This window comes from Nicotiana tabacum, chromosome 12 (assembly GCF_000715075.1).
Source record: "Nicotiana tabacum cultivar K326 chromosome 12, ASM71507v2, whole genome shotgun sequence".
NCBI lineage: Eukaryota > Viridiplantae > Streptophyta > Magnoliopsida > Solanales > Solanaceae > Nicotiana > Nicotiana tabacum.
Window position 1 is genome coordinate 24,155,473 of NC_134091.1, and position 6,000 is coordinate 24,161,472.

The following is a 6,000-nucleotide window of genomic DNA, read 5'->3' on the forward strand; positions in this document are numbered from 1 at the left end:
TGCAAAATCGAGTTTCTCTGACTCAACTCTTAGACATCCACATGAAATTTCTTACCAACTATCTTTCTGGATGTAGGCATCGTCGTATTATGAATAAGATAGAGTTTAGAAAATTGAGTTCTTACAACTGAGCTCTATCACACGATCTAGAGTAAGAAGAAAGAGTGACAGTCCTAAATGCCTTGTAGCCTCCTGCTTATAAGTGTGGTGCACAATACACCCATAAATAAGACTCTACTAGACACGACTTGTAGACTCCCTAGGACAGAACTGCTCTGATACCACTTTTGTTAGGACCCAAACCGATGGGCAGCGATGAGCACCCGGTGCCTTACTCAATCGAGTACCAACATTACATATCTCTCTTATTGTACTATCATTTGCAAATGGGCCAAACGGCCATAACTCGTAATGTATAACTATAAGTGGGAAAGCACTGTATCAGTGAACCATCTTTCTTAAAACATGAATACATATGGGCCGTCAAGGCCTCTGACATACTGTAAAAAATGAACCTCTGTCTACACAGCCTCTAAGAATATTTGACATAAAATGGGACAGGGTACCGGCCTACCCATAAGTTTGTAGCAAAATTCTGACACGATGACTCATAGTCTCGGCTACACTTCGAATGAGGTGGAGTCTTACCGACCCTTCGCTGAATGCTAACCTCGTCTAGTATGAGGGCTCGTCAAATTGATTATCTATACCTGCAGGTATGAATGCAGCGTCCCCAACAAAAGGACGTCAGTATAAATAATGTACTGAGTATATAAGACACATAAATTAGTGTTAAAAAGACATGGAAGAAACATGGAGTAAATGACTTAACCTGTAAGTCTGGATAACTCTCTAAATCATGAAATACTTATAGTTTCATGCATATACGTATGAATGTCATGTCGTGCATAGGTACATGTGTTCATAACATCATCAAGCCTCTGAGGGCATTCCATCATATCATCTCGGCCACTATGGGCAAAATTATCAACGTATACCAGCTGATCAGGTGGTGGTGCGTATATAACGCCGTAACCATACACCAGCTAATCAGGTGGTAGTGCGTATATAATGTCGTAACCTTTTTCCATATCCCATATACATATATATATACGCGTATATAACGTCGTCTGGTCATGGGTCAATGTACATGTATAAATATATAAAATGCATAAGATATATGTTAATAAGATTTCTCGGAATGTCATAAAAATAATATGCCTGACGGATAAACTTTATCAAATACGTATTTTTCTGAGACTCATGAACAAAAGATATAATAATAATTCACATGGGGAATCAAGAATATAGACACCCCTAGTATTTCTATGAATGGAGTCATTTATGAAAGTTGCGTATTTTGCTCGTTTCATTTGTATTGTTTGGATCATGCCAAAAAGAAAGAAGGGATAGCCTTAACATACCTGAGCCGATTCTCTTGACAATCCCTCTAACACGCGTCAATTGCGACAAAACATATAACGGCGGATCGGAGTAAGGAAAAATCCGTATGATATTCTTGAGAAAAATTGCACCGTACTTCCTTAGAATCGCAAGTCCCACGTTACTGTAGTATTAAGTCATCTCGTATGAATTTTGTTGAAGCAATTTGCCATAGCAAATCAGTATGATATCCTTCTTAAATGAATTTGATCATAATCTTTATTGACATTTCTTGTTAAAGCTCATCCATTATTTAGAAGATGTAAGTATCTTCATTTTGTGAATCAAAGAAAATTTTAAGCCTTGCAACATGGTGTATTAAAGAAGCATCTCCATTTTTATGAATTGCTGAAGTTTTCCTTTGTTTTGTAGAGATACACAATAAATTATAATGGTTTTAAGTCTTTAGGTGTGGGCCCACACTTTTGATGACTAAGCCACCAATCTTTCTTCACTTGCCACCTTATAACATGGACTTTAAGAGTCATAAGTGGGCTACCACGTTAAGACTTATCCAAAGCCTTAATTAATCACCCACTAATTCTTAATTAACTTGTTAAATCCCCCGTTAATCAATAATTAATTAATTATCCACATAATTAAGAATTATCTCAAATTACTTAAAATACTACTCACTTTTAACACACTTTATATACCTTACTATCACGGTCATGTGGTACCTTGTGTGGTACTAGTCCATAAATATCGGGTATTTTAGCTCGGGCCATATTTTACCCCAAAATGTCAAACTTCGACGAAACTCATTTTCTTCGATTTGCTTACCCTCTCACCTTCACAAATTTACTTATCACTTGTTTGACATAGCATAATACTTATAATCTCCAAATAATCTTGTCCTTGAACTGATGTCAATTATCTTACGATAATTTTCAACGTACAATACTACAGGGTGTAACATCGTGGTAATATAATACTACAGAGTGTAACATCGATGTAATACTGCAAGGCGTAACATCATCGTAATGTAATACTGCAGGGCGTAATATCGACGTAATACTTATACGCGTATATATGTAAATATATATATATATATATATATATATATATATATATATATATATATATACTATATTCGATATTAAATATTGAATATTAAAATTTAGGATATTAAATCAATTATAGGGTAAGCACATAACAGTAACCACTTCTGCCAATTCTTTCCGATCTTTTTTTGGATCATAATATAAGAGAGATTGAGAGAGATTGATGACTTTGTGAGAAAACTAAAAGAATGAGGGGGTATTTATAGTTGAAAATAGGGAAAAAATATAATTATAAAAAGTTTGGGGTTAAAACAAAATTGGGGGATTAAATGGCTATTTTGTAAATAGCCAACGGCTATTTTGGCAGAGGAAACGACTAGATTTTAAATACCCAAACGAACAGATTTGTTTTTTTTTTTAAATTATGGCTGTTGGGACCGTTTAGGCCCGCTAGGACCGGTCCGGTCCCGACCCACCTCCCCCGATCCCGGTCTTAAACGGCTCAGCCTGTTTAGGCCCACTACCCACATGGGCTACGGTCCTGGGCCGGTTCTAGGCCGGTCCCAGTCCTGGACCGGCCCACATGCCAACCTTAGCTCTATATCTCAATCATATGATATAGAGCACGTTATCAAACAGCGATGTGGACACTATTTTTGAACCATTTGAAAGAGCACGTTATCAAATAGCATTCAAGCATTTTCTATTTGTGCCAATGAAATCCAAGAGACGTGGACACTATTTTTGAACCATTTGAAAGAGCACGTTATCAAACAACATTCATGTATTTGTCTAATATCTGATCGGCATAGTGGTATTTTAAGTTCTATACAGAATTTGTGGGCATGGAAGGAACTGTATGCCTACCACCGTTACTGTGTGAGGCACCTGAAGGCCAATTTCCAGAAGGCATATCCTAACAAGGATTTGCATGATTTAATGTGGATGGCTGCAACAGATCACCAAGAGTGTAAATTCAGGAAGCGCATGGAATCTATCAGGCAAGGAAGACGAGGGAGTCTATCGTTGGTTGATGCGACATGAGCTTGACAAGTAGACTTTGCATGCAGGTGGTGGCAGAAGATGGAGAATTCTGGCTACAAATATGTCAGAGTCTTTCAACGGGTTATTGAAGTCTTCACGAGGATTGTCTGTCACTGCCATGGTGCGGATGTCATTCAAACTGATGGCGGAGAGGTTTGTTGAAAGGGCTACATGTGCATCGTCATTGATGGAAATCGGTGTTGAATTTATGCCAATACCAATGAAAAGATTTGAGAAATACAAGAAGCGAGCACATTGGCATTCATTTTGGCAGTATTGCAACGAGCGAAATATTTTTGAAGTTCGCACCGCTATCCATCACAACCGGAGGAATAATACACACACCGTAAATGAATCCAGAAGGTTATGCTCTTGTGGAAAATGGTCCATCTACCACATGTCGTGCTCACATGCCATCAAGTGCTTTCAACATACAGGTTTAGGGCCAACCAACTACGTTGATAAAGAATATAGTGTTGCTACATACTTAAACACCTATAGTGGGTAGTTGCAGCCAGTGGGTGCTAAGAATTATTGGCTGCCAGAATAATTTAAAATGGTGTATAACAAGGAGTGTTTGCTTCAGCGACAAGTGCAAAAAAGAACTCGTATACGGAACCAAATGGATGTTGGTGATACCGTTTATGCGCGCAAATGTGGCATATGATCACAAATAGGGAACGACCGTCATGAATGTCCTTCAACTGGTTTGTGTGGCGGTGGTAATCTAGCTCCTGGTGAAAGTTCATCTAATGTGCCCAACTATCAAGGATACACGTAGTGTTTTGTTTCCGTAATGTGGTTGTAATAAGTGTATGTACTTGGTTATATTGCAGAATGTATGAAATAAAATTATGTTTCCATTGCTGTTAAATATTATTGATATTTAACATTAATACTTCACTACAACAATCTAACATAAAACCTTTTTAAAAAAAAAACAATTGTCTTGTCGACCTGAAAAAGCTGCCCAACTGCAAAAGCTATCTTCTGAAAAAGTTGTATTGTACCCAAAAGAATCTTTAACACGCGAAACATAGCACAGTTAAATACTACGTTATGTGTGTTGTCATGTCGACCTAAAAAGGCTGCTCGCCTGCAAAAGCTATCTTCTGTAGCACCAAGATATCCTGAATTCATATGTTCATGATGAGAAAATTTTCTCGATTTATCACTCAACATGTCTGTTATTTTAAATGTTAGTTTATTATTTATATGTTAGTAGTTTTATTAATTTATATGTTAGTTTTATTATTATATATTTTTATTTATGACTCACTTATTTTTTACTATAATAAAATTAAATAATTTATTTTCATAATTATACAAGATTTAATTATTAAATATTCACATATGGGTTCCGGGCTCGATATTTGAGGCCCAGTAGCACCAAGATATCCTGAAGTTTTGTTATTTTTTCATGTTATTTTCTTACGATCGTTGACAAGAATTGGACAGAGTTTGTGTTTGAACTATCAGCTATTTTGACATATTTTTGAGTATAATAGATGCTTAAATGATTAATTTCAATAACTACAAGGATACTACGCTAAAGGGCACTACATTTTACTACGCTAAAAGGGCACTACATTACAAATATAAGCACTACATTAGGCCACAAGATACCACTAGAGGGAACTAAAGTAATAATTTATCTATTTTACTAGTCTTTAATCAAATAAATCATCTAAACTAGATAAAAATAACAAATAAATTTAATCACAAAACATTCACGAAAATACATATACCACAGTAGAAAGTAACTTATTAATATTTTTTTAACAACTAATAATAATTTCTCTATTTATACTAATATTTTTAGCACACTAATATCATAGTCCGGATAAAAATAACAAAATAGTTAAATCGCAAAACAACATAGAATACATTAAAATTAACTAATATGCATTTTTATACGAGTTTCAACAAAAACTAAGAGGAATACCTCGATTTAAGGTTTTAGGAAAGTTGAAGATTTGGCGATTTAGAGCCGAAACGAGCAACCCACAACGAGAGAACGCCTTAGCTAGGATGTGGGATCGAGGATCTTTACTTTTTGTGGGACGGGTGGGGTCCACTCGAGGTTTTTTGATCGTTAATGGGGAGGGGGGACCGGACTGTTTTTTTAAGTTTTAATTGGCGCGGGGGGGGGGGGGGGGGGGGGGGGGGGTTTCTGGTTTGGTGGGGAAGGGAAGGGGACGATTTATTATGTAGGTATAACGTCGTTTATTAAGGCGCTATACTATAGCGCCTTAATAAACGGCGCTATACTTACCCGTCTTTTCATATTCACGTATAACGCCCTTTTAAAGGGCGCTATACCTTAACGGGCAAACGGTTGTTAAGGTATAGCGCCCTTTAAAAGGACGCTATATGTATTTTGGTCACTAAATTATTTTTTCACCTATTTTTGTGTCTTGAGTCCAAAAACTCATTATTTTGGTTCCGGACTCCTTGTGAGTATAGCGCCACATCATCATGCCACATCAACTTGAAATCTTTATAATGC